Below are 20462 nucleotides of genomic sequence, written 5' to 3'. Positions count from 1 at the left end.
AAAAAACAATTATTTTAAATGGTTGTTTCCAAAGTAAGGGTTAAGCAAATACACTTAAATAGCTTAAAAATAAAAATGAAAATATACCGCTGCATTTATACTTTTAGATATGTAAAATAATTACTTAACTTATTTTTTTCTGGAAACCAACAATTCCATGAATTTTATATTTACACAATTGGCATTTACTGCTATTAAATATTAAAATACTATACTTAATTACTGCAGAATAATAAACAAAAAAAATTAACCAAATGTGATGATAATTTGCTTTTCAGTAGCTTGAATTATTTTAGCGTTAGTATTGAATTATTTTAAGTGATGTTATTATAAGGTAAGATATATGTCTATCTTAAGTGTTTATTTTGTGCATATTATTGTTAATTATTTATTTTTTAAGAAAGTTGCACAGACTTTTGTTTTATACATCTTGATCTCGATGTATTATTTTCTATGCCATTATGAAAATAATGAGAAAACATTTTAAGAACATTTAAGATAAGAATTCACACACACACACACACACACAAAATATATATATATATATATATATATATATATATATGCCTAGTGTTCAATACATTTTAAAGTTCTTCTTGGTTATTAAATGCTTGAAGTGTAGCTAGTACATAGTTCATGGGATAATTGAGCTCAGATATTTTATTTGGATAAACAGTATTTTAAAACCCTCATACAATTGACTGTTAATTCATTTAGAATAATGTGTATTTAAACACTGTTATCAAAATGTATCCTTAATTTTGGGAAGTGTTCAATGGCTGAGAAATCAACTAGTAAAACTATTTCTAAGTGTAGATTTGGCTTTATTTTGAAAACTGATTAAAATGATTATTTTATAGAGTTTAATCATGGAATAAATATTGACTCAAATATTATAAAATGCCAGTAGAAATGAGGGCATATTAGGGGAGTCTCTCCTATTTGCATATTATAATCTGGGCCATCCAAAAGAGGGAGCTAAAGCATTGTGTTAAGCAGTTTGGTTTTATGAATGTGAGGTTTGGAGCAGTTTTACACATGAATTGCACTGTGTCTATATGTACATTTAGCTGAGTTTGATGTTGACTTATTAATGTTGACATATTAATAGTCAGTACTTAACTTATGATCTACAATTGTATATTCCCCCAGAAGAAAATTATTTTTCAACAATCAGAAAATAATAAAAATATATTACAAAAGTTGGAAGAAATATTAACTAAAATTTCTTCTTAAAGTTTGAGTCCTATAAAGGAAGGAGAAAAATCATATAAGCCTCATATAACTTCCATCACATGATTTATTTCTCTACACTTATACTAGTAAGACTAATAACACTGAAGTTGTTTCCATACACATGAATACTCTTTTAAAATAGTATAAAATATGATGATGAAGTTATAAAGTTCCAAGCAGGAGTGTATAAGATTTTATATAACGTCAACAATATCATTGACGAAGAGATCCTGTATGCTAATTATCTGTGGTTTATCCAACACAGCTGCTCTTCATGCTCCCCGTAGACTCGGGCAAGATACCATTATAAATATAGGTTCATTGCTAGAGTAAAAGAGAATCTCTAGAACTTTATTGTAAAATGGTATTTTACAACAGGATTAATTTAATTAGTGAATAGATTAATTTCCTTCTTCACAACATCAGAAAGAAATCTCTAACTCCAGAAGGAAATCACAAGGAGAGGAGATAATTTACCTATAAATAATTAATTTTCATGTAAATAGACTGTGAAAACAAAATGTTTAATTCACTATCGGATACTCTCGTGTTGTTATGTTTCCTCCAGACATTACATTGAAACAGAGGGTGTTGCTCTTTTGTGAATTGGGGGTGCTTATCTTGTACCTTCATGCTTTTCTTTTTACTCCCATAACACTATAGATAAAACATGGTTAAGAATAGTAATTTCTGATGCGTCTAGTATCTGAAGTGCCTTACAGAGAATTTTTTTAAATATATAAACCAATGAAAAACAAGCACAGAATTTTGGAAACATGCCAATATGTAATCTCTCAATGAAATAACTGACTGTACATGTTTTTTAATCTAGTTTTTCACAAATTGAGTTTTTTAAAGGATTCATTGAACATAGAATTATGTATTCTTTGAATGATTCCAACATTTACCTTTAAAATTGTCAGACTGACATCTATACCTTGTCTTCTTCAAAGGATTGAACAGTTGTATTGACAAATTTCTCCGTACCATACTATTCCTTGATATAGAAATAATTTGTATATGCAAATAGTATCAAACATAGCACAATGTTATAGTTGCAGAAACATATATAACGAGTTCAATCAAATGAGTTGATTACTAATTGAATTAGCTGTACCACACAAATAATTTAAAATAGATAAATGATGACTGAAACATGTTTCTTTAAGGTGGCTGATAACTGAATTTGTTGCCAGGTAATGATAGATGTGACTGTCTTGACTGCACAGTTTAAGCAGAGTGTTCTGTAGACAGGGTAAATGAATACATTTCTGAATATGTGGACAATAATGAAATTCTAAACCACATCCTTTTTATACACAGAAATACCGATATCAGTGTGGGGAAATTTAGGCAATATGGAAGTCAGTGGAACAGACTCAGTCCTGGTGCTAAACCGGTCACCAACACAGAGGACTCCACATCTTAGAAAAGGTCTTCAGGGAGGACAGTTCTGAGGCCATGATATTTAGACTTTTGGATACTTCCAAATAGTTCAGTTTTTTAAATTGTTCTTTTTTTTTTCCTTATAAGATGGAAGCTTATTACAAAAGTGGTCGAAAGTTTAATATGACTATTTTCAAGCAAAGTTGTAAATGACTTTGAAACTGAAAGAGCCCTTAGATGTCTTCCAGTCTCCTTCCATCATTTTAAAAATGAAGACATTAAGCCCCAGTGTGGAAAATGAATACAAGATCCCTCTTTCTGATCTTTTGACTCCCATCCATCGCTCTCTTTACAATACTGATGGTGTAATGTACATGGTGGACTGTAATTCCACCACATACAATTTGGGAAATGTTTAGTTAACTCTACTTTCGTACTGGAAGATAGAATAGACACTTTGCATAAATCAATTATTTCTTCTTCACTCGGGAGGCTCAGTTGATTCATCATATTTTTGTTTTAGGAAGATTTTCATAGAAAGCCAGGCCTAACCACAGTAGTGAATTCAGTGGAACTCATTTTTCTCTGTTTGTTACTTATGCTTAATACAATGCCATATTTTACATGTAAAGGATTATGAAACAAAAATAATTTTGTAAAAATATATAGATTCTCATTGATAATGCATTCTTATTTATATAACTACTCCAGTCGGCCTCGATTCTACTTTTTTGGTTGTTGTTTGTTTGTTTGCTGCCAGGTCACTTTTTAAACACTTTCTCTTAGGGTCTTGGTATTCTTACCTGTAAAATCAGTCAGTTAATTATACTGTAAATTTGCTTTCTGAATCATTCTTTTCTTAAAGATCTTTTATCCAACAGAGGTAAAATCTCGTAGGATTAACACTTTTATTTAAAAATAGCATGTAAGGGCCAGGCATGGTGGCTCACGCCTGTAATTACAGCACTTTGGGAGGCTGAGGCCAGCAGATCACCTGAGGTCAGGAGTTCGAGACAAGTCTGGCCAACATGGTGAAACCCCGTCTCTACTAAAAATACAACACTTAGCTGGGTGTGGTGGTGGGCACCTGCAATTGCATCTACTCGGGAGGCTGCAGCAGATTTGCTTGAACCCGGGATGTTGAGGTTGCAGTGAGCAGAGATTCTGCCACTACATTCCAGGCTGGGAGACAAAGCTAGACTCCATCTCAAAAATAAATAAATAAATAAATAAATAAATAAATAATAAAAATAGACATAGCATTTAATTTCATTAGAAACCATTTTAACTTGACCCTATTTTTATTAATGATGAAAACTGGACAAATATTTTCTAAGAACCATATTTTTCATACATTTTCAAATATATTTTTCATACACTCATAAATGGGAGAATTTTTATCCTCTGTACCCTTGGACAGTATGACTGCTTACATAATTTTTAATAATTTTTCAACATTTTCAATATGTTCTTATTGTTACTCCCACTCTGCATTCATGATTAATTATATGGTATTTTTAAAAGCCAGTGTAAATTTCTTTTGAAAAAATGTAGTATCACATCAAGCAGAATCCTAGTCAGGACAAAACATCTTTTCGATCATTTATTTGGAGGTATAATTATGTTTTCTTTTCCACGTTCTTAAGATTCTAGGCAAGAAAAACTAAAATATTTAAGGAAAAGTGTTATTACTCTTCTCAAACATAGTAGTGAAATTATCTTGAGCCACTATTAGAAACTGACAGTTTGAGTATATATTTGAATGAATATAATAATAATGAACAAGAATAACAATAAGCTCTTTGATACTTGCATTGCCACAGTCATTAACAACAATTCCAATAATTCGAATTATCTACATTTTTGCATGAGAAAACTGATATTTGGAGAAATGAAATAAATTAATTGATACGACACTGAAACTTATGTTCTGACTAAGAGCCTGAATTCTTAACCTTTACGTTTAATATTTAGGTATACTAGAGTTGATTTCTACTCTGTAGCTGAAAATATAGGGCTAGTAGTTTGAGCTGGGAATGGAGGTGCAGGAAAGTAGGAGACATAGAGTTAGCATCGGATCAAAAGTCACAAATACCATACCATTTACAATGCAGCACGTGATTTAGTAGTATGATAGTTAAGCAATGCAGAAAAAATAATTTAGCAAAACATGATTCACCCAAAATACAGTGTTGCATTTCCTTATAGAAAATATCAATTTTTTTGTGATATAATCTTAAAAATCCAAATTGGGCATTATTTATTTCTTACAACATTTCAGCCAAAATGTGTAATCTATTGTGTAGAATGAGAAGCATATTATCTGTGTGTTATTTGGGGAAAGAATATTGTCATTACAACTGCTTAATTCACACAAGCGGTATAGACCTATCAATATATTTTGGGTAACACGCTGACAGGTATTTTTAAGGAAAGTTATCCAAGCATTCTGCTAAGAACTTAAAGTTCAATGTTTAGTAAATACATTGCGTATCAGGAGATTCAAGAAAAGATGACTGGGCTCATCACCTAATACAGATATGGTAGGGAAAATAACTGGAGACCAGTCAGAGGACTGACCAGACTCCTGATACAAAGAAACACAGGTTACTTTAATACAATTAACTCAGAAAGCTTAACTGGAGATCATCAAAAGAATAAGTCGATAAAGAGGGAAGAGAAGCCATAAAAGTATCAAAGAAATAAAGGTTGGCATGATGCAACAGACAAAATGCTAACAGTGGAACCTGCAAGACAACAGTTTCTGGGAAGTAGAGAAGAACTGCCATTGTGTAATTAGGTTCCTTATTTTGGAAACTGTACTTAAAGGATGGAAAATGTTCAAGATAAAAAAATCATACAGATAGGGAAGGACCTTTGGTGACATTTGAGAGAAGTCTAGAACAACAGGTTCTTATTCCCTCGTGTCTCCATGAAGAATAGAACCTCCCTCAACATTCAGACTAAAGGAGCATCAATCCCGTTAACAGAATTATATTTTTTGGAGAGTTGTAAGATTGTGTCCTGTATTATTATAAATAAAGATGCAGAAATTGACAGTGACATATACTGATATATATTCTCACACTAAGGTCCCACTTCCTGCCTTAGCTTCAGTGAGTCACTTATAACCAGGAGGCACTGGAGAACTAAGTGTTTTGGACGCTCACAGTTAAAATTTTAATACTTTATAGTATCTGCTTGAAATTTCTGTTTGAAATTTATTAAATAGCAATATTTAATGAAACTCTAACTTTGTATACATAAAAAGATGAACATTATATCATATTGGAATATCTTATTTAATCAAGCAAGAAAAAAATAGAAGAATGTAGGCTTTAATTAATAAAACACTGAAACAAGAAATGGAAAGTGTCCAGTGTACATTCTTATTATATGTTTATAATTACTGAGATAAGCATAATATAACAATGTGGGGTTTCTGAATTAAATTAACCAGAGTTAGAATTCTATTCTAACAAGAGTAAATTTCGTTAACATACCAGGGCTGTTTTACCTGTCATTTTTTCTACCCAAAATGGTATGTGTCATAATATTTCCTTCTCCTCATTTGGATTCAATTCAAATGTCACCTTCTCCAAGAAACCTCCCTCACCACGTTCATAAAGCTCTATTTACCTCTCCAGTCACTCTCCATCGTACCACCTGTTTACACAGAATTTAAAAATATTTTAATTATTCTTTTTGTTATTTGTATCACTCCTCTAGAAAACACCTTCTTGTAATTATAAACTTTGTATCATACTCACTGCTATAATATTAGCACCCAGAAAAATGCTTGATGCATAGGAAAGTTTGAATAAACATTTGGTGCTAATGCTTGGCTATAGAAAAGAAAATTAATAAATAATATAAATTTAAATATTTTGCATATTTTATAAACATTAACTCCAGTTGACAATGCATTAAGAAAACTAGCAAATCATTAACATTCACCAAAAATATACTGTTCAAATTAATTTTGGTGAATGTTACTTGTAAGTATGCAATCATTATTACCATTTTTGTTAGAATCATATTTTTCAAACCACAATAAAATCCTTACATAAATGAATCCTCTTTTATAAGTTGTATTCATTTTAAGGTCAAGAATGGCAGTCACTTCATAGTTGTTAATGCAATTCAAGGACTAAAAGGGGGAAGTCATAAAAAGATTAAAAAAACCAAAGTCAAATACTTGGCATTAAAATAGATTATGATACGAAAGCCTATGAAATTTTATTATTATTGATTTAAAAGACTTTCATCATTCACTCACATCTCCAAGATCCATGAGTAATATACTCATTTTAACTTCAAGCGATAAAGTGTAGCATGTTCTATCTATGATATTAAGTATTCTATATTAATTTCAAGTAATACAAACTTGCAACACAAAATTGTTCAAAACATGAAGTATTTCCATTGTGTGCTATGTCAATTTAAGGAACCTTATGATATGAATATTTACACTCAGACTTAGCTTATCTAATTTCAAGAACAATGAAATTAATCATTAAATTACTCTAGGCCTCTCTCCTACTTTTGTATATGGTGGGTCTCAATACCTTTTACCCAGATATAAAGAACCTGAACCATAACCTTCTTAAGAATAATGGTAGTCATTAAAAAAGCCATCAATCATGTCTCCTCATGAAACCCTACAATGTAGTTACTGCTAATATCTTACTTTTGCACAGGAAGCTCCTGGAACCCCAAGGCATTAAAAGACTTTCTCAAACTCACACATGCAGTATAGAGTAAAACTAGTTTTTATAAGTAGGATATCTGGCTCCAGGGCTCTACCTGCCCTTACCCTGACTATCGTAAAACATTGCCTATGAAACTTCTTGTTTACTACAGTTTATACATGAGACAATTTGCACCCAGAAGTAAAGATAACCTACTAGCAAAACAGAGGAAGTAAATGTGGGAGCTGGGAAGAGATCACGGTTCTCCACATGCATAGGGCTGACATCATCAGCCTAGTGCACTTTTGTTTTTATTCTGATAAAATTGTGTTGTTGATCATAAGCGTTTTAATTTATGAACTGTTAAGCAGTCCATACATTTTTGGGAGGATATGGAAACTCTCCATGGATAACATGAAAGCTGTAGTCTTTCTCCCAGTAAACTCAAATTAAAACATAAATACAATATTTTTGGACAGATTTCAGAATAGTTTTGACTATTTAAAATGTATACTTTGACATTATAGGGCAGTAGCCCTCAGGTTTTTGTGACCAAGAATTTCTAGGCCAGGCGTGGTGGCTCATGCCTGTAATCCTAGCACTTTGGGAAGCTGAAGTGGACAGATCATTTGTGGTCAGGAATTCAAGACCAGCCTGGCCAAAGTGGTGAAACCCATCTCTACCAAAAAATACAAAAATTAGCTGGGAATGGTGGCACGCACCTGTAGTCCCAACTACTTGGGAGGTTGAATCACAATAATCACTTGAACCCAAGAGGCAGAGGTTGCAGTGAGCCGAGATCCTGCCACTGCACTCCAGCCTGGGTGACAGAGACCTGCCTCAAAAAGAAAAAAAACTCCCTTGGTAACAATAAATACCCTAGACTCCGCTTTCTGAATTTACTATATACTGCATAGGGCTTGATATAGTCTTTAATAATTGATAGGTACTGTTGTAATGGACTGGTAGTTGAGAATGATATTTGAATAACAGGAAATCATATGAAAAAGGGCATGGAGTCAGGCAAGGACAAGTGTTTTCCACAAAGTGTGGTATCTGTTTTGACGAGAGTGATTTTCACTAGAGTGATTTTGAAAGTACACTTGGAGATAATTCAATTCCTCAAGTATTTCCTGACAAAATTCTGTTTCAAGTACATTTTTAGGTACTGGTTTATAGATATAAATGAAAAACCATATTTTAAGACTCAGAATATAGCAGAAAAAAAATTAAAATACAGGAAAAAGCCAATTGCCAAAAACCAAAAACTTAGATTCAAGTCTGAGGAGTACTGCCTTACATTTCTGGATGTGATGGAGTGTTAGTAGGGATAAGGAGAAAGAAGATTACTTGAACAGATCCTTACTTTACAAAATTATATTTTGTAGAATGTATCAGTAGTTAAGGGAATTGTTGGCCAGGTGAACAACTAAAAGATTATTTAAATAATATGGCAAAAGAGGTATTAATTTTCTCAAGAAGAATGATCCAAAGACTAAATAGGAAAGGCCAATGTAAGATATAGTAAAGGTATATCTCACTCAATTTGACAACATCTTATTTTAAAACAGATAATTACAAATTATGGAAACTTTTTTTTCTATATGAAGCTTTTGGAAGCATTGAGGAATAATGAAAACATGACCTTAAACTAATTTGAAATGTTATAGTGTAATTATTGTGTTAATTCATATTAAGATTATTGGTTTCAATTTTAGAGGCAATTATCAAAGAGAATTCACTTCACACAGGGCTAGTTCCTGGTAGGATATAATCTATAAAATATTTCTCACGTAATTGGAGCAATGTGGGATGTTTATACTGAAGAGAAAATATAGTAGGCTAAACAAAATTTTCTTTGAATGAATTTAATGCTATTAAATAGAGGTGGAATAAAGATCAGTTCCAAGCTATCTAGACAAAACAAAGTCAGAGACAGAGAGAGAGAAAGTTACAAGCAGATATTTTATCACAATGACAAGAAAAGAGTCTCTATCTGAAGTTGTTTGAAACAGTGGTCTACAAGTGAAGGTGCTCTTCCCAGCACAGCAGGTGCAGCCTCATCACAGCACAGTACCTAAGATGTAGTAAGTGTTCAATAAGGAGAAAATTTAAAGGTAAGGCGATGACATAATCAGCTAATGGATGGATGAATAAATTATTACAAAAAAATCTAAAGATCTTTTTCCTGATTGCGAATCTAAATGAGAGGAAAGTGAAGGGCTCATACAGGATCCCAAAAAGACTTCTCAAGGAATCTGCACACATTTGGGAGATCACACTGCAGTGGTGGTGTTTTGAGAAGCATTGCTTCCTACACCTACAAATTATAAGATGGGCTGACATCGCTATGACATGGAAGTGAGACACAAGATCAGCTTCTTAATGTGAAAAGTTAGATATGTCAATTATGGGGCTCCTGAGGCCAAGCAGAAAGTATAAAAACATTTTGCCAATTTGTCTCTCCACTCCACCTACCTCCATTAAAGGTAGTAATACGTATACAAGGATATCCTTTGCTTTCCAAGCCTCAGTTTTTCTTAACAATTCTCCAAAATCCTCATGCAACTGTATACCTGCAGGGCTGCATTGTTGGACATGTAGACAGGTCCTCTTGTTAGTAAAAGTACTTATCCTCATTCTACTTATCTCTTCTTTGTGAATTGTGAACTTGACAATACTCAACTCCCTGTAAGGTTCATTTCCCGTAGTAGGGAGAGATGGGAGAGAGGAGAGGAGGTTCTAAAGCTGACCATAAAATATATTGAAACATTTTTATTAGTTTCCACATCTAAGGAGTTTCTCATGTTGAAAAAGCCACTTTTTTGTAGCAATTAACTGAATAATCTCCCAAAATGAATGCCAGGTTAAAAAGGAGAAGCACTTTTAGTTACATTTATTCCACCTTTGAAGTAAAGGGGCGGGGGTAGGGAATAATGAACCACGGAAAGTAGAAAAGCAGGAGGGATGGAAACAGAAGTAGCAGAGAAGCGGGGATTAAGAAAAAAAAAAAGCTGTACTGAAGTCAAGAAACACAGGTGGTCAAAAGCAAAAATATAAATAAGTCATCACAGTTTATTGTAAGGAGAAGACCTATCTGCTTTGTAGGTATCAGCATAGATTTATGCTCACTTTGTTAGAAAGCAGTAGACAACGTACAACCTAAGTCAACTTTATTTTAGCCATCAAATGATTTAGAATTAAAGCATAACAAAAAAATACAGAAGGAGATGAGTGTGGATATCTTTCCTCAAAGATTATAATGATATTTAAAGGAGCAAATACATATAACACTCAGCATATGAATCTAGTATATTAAATATAGTAACAGTAATTCTTTACATTTAGATATAATTATATACTTAGTATATTATTTGAATTTTTTAGTGTATATGTTATCTAGAACATTTTAAATCACATGTTAACTACTAAAAATATCTTCTGTAATCTTAACTTATATGCATTCTTTTCTGTAGGCTAACATTGGTTACAAATCTACTTTTTTTCAAGTTGATTATTTAATACATTTAAATTTTTCTCACGAAGGTAATTAAAGATCACTTTCATACAAGGCTGTTTAACATAAACCAAAAACTGAGAAAGAAATATAACTAAAACATTACGTAATTAGAATTGGATAAATGATTACAACTGCTATTTTAATAAAAAATTCATATCACTGAAGTTTTATAAAACATCTCTTATTCATAGAAAACCACTATATTGTATGACTATACATAGAATTCTAAAATGATAAAACAGTTACTTATTTTTCAAGATATCTTTTGAAATTCATATTTTATGGAACAAAATATTATTTTTAAGTGGTTAGGATACATTTCTTCAAATAGATAACCTAAGTAGAATTTTCAATCTGGGTTAGAATGTCCTCACACTCTTTCTATATAGGCCTTTTACTCACATTTTCTTGTAATTTAGGAAGATTACAATTTATGATCATTGCAATATAAATATAAGACATACATAAATCGCATATTTACTCTGCAATAACATTGTATTATTTCCTGAATGTGTGTTTAAAAATTTATTCTGTGTAAGACTTCAACAGTTCTAGTTTAGTCTTAGGTGTATGGAAGAATTTTCTTGCCCATATTTAATAAAGGGTTGCAGTGATCCCAAAGCCAATGCTTTATCGTCAACTAGCAAACTTGCATGCCTAATAGGTCTAGGAGGAGCAAAAGGTCTACAATGGCAAGATTTTTCAATGTAAACGGTTGTGTGACTGTGCTACTGAGTCTGCTATGGACTCCCACCCCTCTCGTGTCTTCATTCTGTCATTTGGTCTCTGTAGGTTTCAACATTAATCTTTGGGTATAAATGCTTATGAATTCCCAGTAGCTAGTGACACATACTTATTTCAAGAAATTTTATCAGAACAATTCTCTTTTTAATTTTCTAAAATCGCAAATGATTTCCAAAGTTGAAACTTACTTTCCTATTTAAATAAAATAATCTGACATATTTAGCTATTGAAAAACCAAGTTTAACAAAGGTCACAGGTCCAAAGGTGTGAGGGTGAGACACATCACACATATTTATATGTCTAGTTGTCTATATATATAGAGAGAGATATATAAATATGAGCAGACTATTGATAAAAACTATTTTAATATGCTGAAATAACCCTATAATATTTTTAAGAGCACTTTATTATTGATAGTCACCATTTGTATTTTAATAGAACTTCATATTTTAAACTGACTACAATTAATTATAATTATAAATATATTTATTGCAAGTATAATAATATTATTTATTGTCAGTGATTGTATTAGGAATCTGAATTCTAAACTAAACAAAAAAGACAGGTAAATAGCACTTGAATAAATAATTGTACATATTATTATAATATGTTGATTTGATTTTTGGAAAATTATGTATTGTCAGAAATACAAGTCTGAATCTTATTTAATGCTAGTGTATGAAAAAGCTGAATTGAAACCATATTTAATATGTTGCATCATCTAGATAAACTGGCAAAACTTAGGGGAGGCAGAAAACTATTTTCTCTCTTCCAACAGTTGAACCTATTCCACTACCTGCTTAATACATGTGTAAATGCTTTATTAAGTTGTAACATTAATAAGTTGTGACATTAATCTAGAAGGAGTGGTAGTAATAAAAATTTCTCTTCGATTGTTTTATGAATTACTGTACATCACATATAAGAAAAAAGCAATACTATTTAAACTTAGTATCATTTTTAATATAAAGTAAATACACAATCAAGCACATTGTTAATTTACCTGGTATGCAACAAATATTTAAGAGCTTATTGACTCTCAGGGAAAATAGCCAAATAAATAATTTAAAATTTCACCATATAATGTATTTGTTTACATGACTAATGTAAAATTATGAGAATTTTATTTCCTGATAATAATTACCTACTTTTTATCTAAACATAGTTTGAGATAGCATTAACTTCTACGGTATATATTTCTAATCTACTGTAAATGTGGGTGAAAAGATCATTAATTTTGTGAGGTGTTCAAGAATTGTGAACAGTCAATAAAGAATAATTATTTCTAGATACAGTTTAAAAAATAAAATTCTAATTTTTCCTACTCAAAAAATTATCCAAGTCAACCATTGTAGATGGACTGCAATTGAGTTTAAGATTTTCCAAAAATAAAAAATGTTCAAATGGTATTTTATCATTTGTTTATCATATAATTTCTAATATTGACTAATAAAGGAGTTATTTTAGCTCCTCCTGTTACACCATTGTAATAATTAAATACTATAATTAATTTATGTGAACATTGAATATTCACAATTTTTGAATTAATTGATTGTGCTTTCTGTTTTCCATATGTATTCTGGATGCATATACACACAAACACACAGACATAGCTATAGGTACAGATATACAGAAATATGAATGAAGAAATATATGCAGATATAGAGATAAAGATATAAAGATATAGACAGATATATAGATAGATAGATAGATAGATAGATAGATAGATAGATAGATATATGTTACTTTGTAATTTCAACTAAGTTTACTCAACTTTCTGTTAAGTTTTCTTGAACTGTTAAGTTTTCCTTAACAGGAAGCTGTTACATTTCCTCTGCGGTTTACTTACCATTAAAATTAAAAACAAACAACCAATTTTCTTATATGTTCTTTATATTGTGAAGCATTTATAATATATATGTGAATATTTTAAAATATATTTCTAGAAATTATGTAATAATACTACAGTAACCTGCTTTGGTAGAAAAAAATATATATTTTAGAGTTGGCTGATTGTCTGGGGAAAACTCCCTTAGACAACTTTTAAGACTGAATTCCCAGTTTTATAAAAGCAATATATTTTATATCATGTCTTTTGACCCAGGAAGTGAATTACTGTTGCTCTTTTGCCTGGATTACACTTTGTTATATGCATTATTTGTTGTCTCCCCTGTTATACATCTTCCGGTATATACTGTTTCGTTTTTTATATGACTTTCCGAAGATGTTCTTTTACTAAATATGAGGAAAAAAGTTTATTATGCTTTGGAAACTGTGCTAATAATATACAAAGTATGTCAACTGCAGCATATGCTAATATAAATTCTGTTAGATATATGTTTCTTTCAACATCCAATACATTAATGAACATGTTAAATCCTTCATATTCAAATTTAAATAATAGCTATTAGTTACTACTATTTCCACTGTAAATTGAATTAGTGTTTGGAGTAGAAATTAAAATGAAGTCATCCACGCTCTTCAGAATTGTAGAGTCAATCTCAAAATCTGATATGAGGGGTTGGCTTTTTAATCCATATTTATGAAACAATCATATGCTCCGGTGTTTCATTGATCAATTAGAGAGACCAAAAATTATCTTGCTCATCAAGAGAAATAGAAGATATACAAGAACGCTTATTTCTCCTGCAATTGGTTTATAATTTGCTAAATTAATAGGATAGAAAAAAAAACTCAGAAAAACCTTGAATGTCATTTTAAGAAAATATTCAGCTCTTTACTTTTTTTCTTACTTTTCTTCCTAAAATATAAACAAATAAATAATATATCTCTCTCTTACACACACACACACACACACACACTCACACACACTCACACAGAGCATCTGACCACAACACCCCAAGATGTTTCCACTTTCCTCTCATAGCCAATAAGATCCATTATAATGACTTTTATGTTTGGAGAGGTGTTTCTTGGAAATGTTAATATGGAATCTCTTGGTCAGGCTCCAGAGACCCTGCTTCTGTTCAGGCACTTTGCATTTGTAATGTGGCTAGAAGACCATGTCTTACTAGTGCTAAATTTAGGGATAAGTGCATTAACATGTTAGGGCTGTTATGGAAATGTATAAGAGTGCTATAAAGACATTTTCCTCACTGTACACTCCTTACCATATTTTAATAATAAGGATAATGGTGCTTCCAGGCAAAGAAATTGAAATGACTCATAAGAGAAAAAAAACTTTTTTAGATTATTTATAACAATCCAGAATTCATTGTTTTCAATAATCTATACAGCTCTATCTATCTATCTATCTATCTAATCTATCATCTATCTATGTGTTTATCTATCATCTACCTATCATCTCTTTATGTATTTTTCTATATTTCTAGTTTGAGTTTCATGGCTTAATAGGATAAGTTTCCACATAATATTGCATATATATATATATATATATATATATATATTTAACTTGCCAGTCTTGGATATGGAACCTGATCTTTCTAAGCCTCTGCTTTAGCACGTATAAAATTAGAGATGGAGAGAGTTAAAATCCCTCTTCTAAAGTTCCAAAATTTTATGTAAACACCTACATAAGATAATGTCATGGGTATTGAGAGTTGTTCGGGATATCTTTGAAAAGACAACTTGTTTCTGAAAACAAATGTGCAAGATACAGGAAAGAAATTGCTTTATCTTAGGAAACATGTTTCATGTTCTACAATAAAAATGACCATATTTATAAATTTAGCATCAGGTAAAAACAAAGAAGACTCACTTGAAATCAATGTCCTTTTGATTCTATTTAGCATGCTTTCTTCTTCTTTAAGAAAATTTAACTTTAAGCAGATGATTTACAAGGTTAAATACCCAAGAAACTAACTAGAGTTTTTATTACAAAAAATCTCACCATGAATCAAAATTACTCTATGTTAATATGGCTATTGACTTTGTGTGTGTGTGTGCGTGTGTGTGTGTGTGTGTGTGTCCTTGAAGTCAAAAGTATTACATTGGACATTTTTTAAGGTATCATTTTTTTCTAACGTAAGATTATTTCTACATCATATTTAAATGTGCCTTTGAGTGGGCAAAATTAGTCTTAAAGAATGTAGCAAATTAATGATAAACTATATTGAAGCATCTGCATTAATATTAAATAATTATCTATCTAGACTGTTTACTTTCATAGAGAACAAGTTACAGCCAATGTTCATTCATGACACATTCACACATATTTTTAAAATTAACTTTCACCTTAATTTATACTTTCTTTCATATTATATGTTGCCACATTAATTGCATATTTTATATTACATAATTTGTAAGCGCTCTCTAAAGCATTCTTATTAACTACACCCATATACTGTAGAGATATTGTGGGGAAGGAGCATCTGCCTCATATCACTATTGATGCCTAAATAGAGCTAAGCCAGTAGAATAAAAACAATCTAATTAACTTTGCTTTAAAAATCTTACTTGGTGAATGTACCATGGAAGGGACACTGCACTGGCTAAGCTTGGCATGTATAGGGGTTACAGGAAAACACCAGAACAAATCCCTCCATGTAAGGTGACGTTCAGATGAGCTTCTGATTCAACACACGATTTATCAAGTTGAGCAGCACAACATTTAAAAGAATAAAAGAATAATTTCAAGATCAACTTTGATATTGTACTCTTCTTACACACAGGCAGTGGTAGGAGACATTTTTATTTCCTTTATGCAATGAATGCAATAACAGTAGCATAGTTATGTAAACCATTTCAAATATTTTAAAACTATCAAATACCGTAATAAAAGAAAAATAATATGCTTTATCCTAGAAAAATTATTATCTCATAGGACTATTGTTTTTATTAGTACTTCCAAATCTGTCTGACTTCAGTGAATTATTTTTAAATTCATACTACTCTCTGCTTTCTATAAAGCTTTTTTTAAATTTATTTCCAGAATGGGATTTGCTCATAATATGTACTTATCTTACATTTTTTCATTTTTCAAAACACATATAGAGATGTTGGTATTTCAACATGTCAGCATATATCTATTAAGTGCATATAATTATTTATCTACTCCTCATTTGGAAAAACTTTAGTCAAACCCATAACATATTTGGTGACAAGACTACAAACACATGCATGTTATGTTCAAATTCTTTGGTGCTATGTGCTGTAATAGCATGTTATTTCATTTTCCTTATCTTTCAAAAGATCTATGTTTCAAACCTGGATTAGCCAGTTTTATAGTTGCAAAAATGTATTTCACAATTGACATAGCATTGCCTAGGCAATGATGTAGTGTCTGAATGTGAAAAATAGGATTCTTCTTGTGCAGAAAGTAGGAGGAGGTTTTTTACAAAATTGAGAATCTTGAATAATCAAATTCATTCTTAACGGCTGTGCCTGAAGATGGATAACTCTTCTAAATTCACAGATAAAGCAAAGGGAGTCGAAGGAAGATTCCCTTCTGTCTTGCAAAAGTTACCACTTTTTTTGATGTCACAAAGTCATTCATTCTTCATGCTAAAAGGATTTAGAAATCTTGTGAAAAAATCCCTATTAGGAATCTCATCTACCTATAATACAAAATATAAAATGACAACATATCCCCAGAGAAGACCACCAATTTCTCCTCAAATCTGTAGTCTATTATGTCTTCATCAAAAGTTGACGATACAAAAAAATGTAAACTTATCTACCACAGTTAATAACTTTCTTTTTATTACACCTTTGTTATTTAAAACAGGTTATGAGAATTTCACCCTGGTATCAGTCTCTAACGGTCAATGCTAAAGAATTTTGATGACCTTATAGCTAAAATCCGAGACTTTATTGAGACGAGCATACCTGCAAAAATTTATTTAATGTGAATGATGATCTTGAGCATGTGATGGAAAACACAGTAAAACAATGCTCCACCAAATGAATGCATTTCCCACATCACTTCAAATTTTTTAAATGCCAATTTTGGCTTAGAAACACTCTCCCTTTCTTGTGGCTCTCACCTAGTCATCATTACATTAAGACGTATTTACCTACAATAATAGAAATCAATTAGAGCTAACAGATGTATACATTCAGAGTGTTGACCTGAGTGGGAGCCACAAATATGTGAAGAAACCTTTTACCAGGTAAAGGGATCACCTGAATCCTGACATCCAATATGCATCTGTGGCATTTTTACTATTCATATATTGTTTCATTTATAATATTGAAAATAAAGAAAGTATTTGTCATTCAATTATTAATAAAGATGCCCTTATTTTTGACAGTTTTGACTCAAGTGATTTAAACAAAAGTTATGAGAAGACCAGGAGTCCATTTCAAATTAATATAATAATCATATACATGAACACATAAATATGTGAGTAATTGAAAGCCACCACAATCAACTGATACAATTTTAAGTTTAGTTTTATTTTTACAACAATATTCCATATGCAAATATTAGGACTATAAAAAGAGCTTGAGTAGGTATCAGCTTCTTAGAAGTAAAATAAGAAGCAAATGTTGCAAGTTTTGTCACTGAACATGTAAACATTTTATTCAAATACTACTAAAATGTATTCTTATGTGCTTCCAAGTGTTGAGAGAGAGAGAGAGAGAGAGCAAAATATAGCAACTAGGAGAAAAGCAATATTTGTACTACTTCATTATAAGAAAGCAAAAACTGAATAGCTTACATTGTCAAGCAAAGTAAATAACCCTTACCTTGCTTAACAATGGAACTGAGTTCAGCCCTACTCCGCACTGACAATTCCGTTGTTGCTTCTGTCTCGGTCCTTCTCTTCTCTTTTTATAGTATCTTCACAGCTGAATCTTCATGCATCTCAGTGTGGCTTTCTCTTCGAGCATCACTTTTAACTCAGACAGGCAGGAAGCTGAAGCCAAAGGAACGCTCTATCTGATTGGTTTCCATTCAGCGTTTCTGATTAATAAGAGACGTCCCTCAAATAGGAAGATATTGCCGCTGATGGCGCTGCAGGGCGCCAGGTTTGGGCTTGGGGGAGTGAGGACTTCTTTGGGCACAATGATTTGCAAGCGAATGAAGCGGGAGGACTCAGAAAGGAGGGCTTTGTCAAAGACCCCCATAAGAGAAAACGACCCAGTGTTTTTTAGTCTCGGTTAATCAGCTCTCCTTAATCTGTTTGCAATCGGGAGAGAAAGGTCACAGCATGTCTGTTACCTGTAAATCATCTGTAGAAAATATATATCACAGGGACAGTGCTGTTGCTCAAAAGAAATTTTGTGTATGGTTCCTGCAGAATTTACTACTACCTATTTCAATTCAGTGTCAAAATGTCAAGTTTAAGAAAAAGAGGAGAAAAAAATACAGACAATATACGTAATTGATAACGATGGATGAATTTTTTTACCTGTGCCTCTATGAGTTTATAATCTAAAATAGTCTTTTAGAAACATTGTTAAACATCTAAAAATTAATGATTGACATATCTGTTTTCAGTAAAGATAATGGTTTTAAGAATAATTTTAAATTTCTAGAACCACTTTGCTTTTTACCAGATAATGCAATTGAATGAGTTTCATCTTCCCCGGAAATAACCAAAAATAATGGTGACCATAGCCACATCACAAAAACTACATGATCCACCTGTTAGAGTCCCTGTTGTACACTGTACAACTCTTAGAGAGGGTGAACCAAAGCTAAAGTCAAACCCTGCTTCAGAAAGAAATCTGTTTAGTACTTCTGGAAATGGCACAATAAGAAAGGTATTGATTAGTAGATAAATCCTTCTGAAAAGAAGTTCTAGTAATAGTTGTATGAAATGCACGGTGGGGATATGGCTCACTTTATAACGGCTCGTTAAGTCACAGTAAGTAAATAGCTTAAGTGCGAAAAAATATCAATATCCTATTTGATGCTTCAAAGGAAAACTGACAATAGAAAAAACAATTCAACTTCTTTTATTTTCCCCAAATGGTAAAGCTTATCCATGAAATGTAGATAATAGAGGTGCCCATCAGAGGCTTGTGCATTATGGAAATTCGTTTCTTTAAAAGGAAAACAAATGTTTTAAAAAAAACACAATTTTACATATCCCCAAATAAAATGTGACACTACTAAAACGTGGTGATTGAACATGGAGTGAATGGCTTTTAAATAGTTGTGTGTTTGAAGTGTAGGAGGTGGACAAAAAAAGGGAACTTCATTTTGTTCATCTATAAATAAAGAAAAAGAGGGAAGAAATAAAGCCTTATGCGTATTCCCAGGGCTAGATAGATTCAAGTGGTTAAGACAGCTTGGTGAATTCTTCATGGAGGCTAAGACTGTTTTCTTGAGGCAAAGACACTTAATTTAAAACTCACAGGCTCCTTTAGACTTATGTCTTCTGGGTCTACTTGCTGCTTTAAATAAAGCTACATATTATAGAAGCCTCTTTACTAATACTGAGATAAAGTAATGTATGTAAAGTGGGAAAAAAGAAACCAAACAAAATATTTTTTCGTAGTTTAAGGTAGGCATTCACAAATAAAAGCTTTAAATCCCTAATGTTGCATACATTTTATTTCCCACTGAAATCCAACTGTGGGAAAAGGCTGTTTTGTGTGAAATCCACAATTCAACAGAGCAGTCTAAATCCTGATTTGAAGTTATTTTTACTTCTCTGAGAAAAAAAAAAAAAAAAGGGTTGCCAAATGAAAGGTCTTCTACCTTTCTCTTGTTTGGTATGTAACCAGTATTTGAAAACAAAGGACTTAAACCTTGGAATTGTCAAAAATTCTTTTATATCATATATATATAGCTACTCGTAAGTTTTCCAATGTGAGTAGCATTCTGTATCACATGAAAACAACTTTTCATACTTGCAGTAATGTGTAGGACTATTTAGCAAACATGTTTGTACAAAAGTATTAGTCATTATTTACATTAGTAGAGTGTATGCCCTCCTTTTATGTATTTA

General features: G+C 31.6%; 1 protein-coding gene across 1 annotated transcript in view; it reads right to left on the bottom strand.

Annotated features, from left to right (window-relative positions):
- CDH9 (cadherin 9) overlaps positions 1–18460 on the bottom strand; it is a 167325-nt gene extending 148865 nt beyond the window's left edge. Inside the window, exon 1 of the mRNA XM_055245992.2 lies at positions 18250–18460. The gene's annotated coding sequence lies outside the window, so the exon portion shown is untranslated. The remainder of the gene's footprint in view (positions 1–18249) is intronic.
- Positions 18461–20462: the final 2002 nt, after the last annotated feature.

The sequence above is a fragment of the Symphalangus syndactylus genome, chromosome 16, assembly GCF_028878055.3.
Source record: "Symphalangus syndactylus isolate Jambi chromosome 16, NHGRI_mSymSyn1-v2.1_pri, whole genome shotgun sequence".
In the NCBI taxonomy this organism is placed as follows: Eukaryota; Metazoa; Chordata; class Mammalia; order Primates; family Hylobatidae; genus Symphalangus; species Symphalangus syndactylus.
This window is presented reverse-complemented; position numbering and strand designations above follow the sequence as displayed.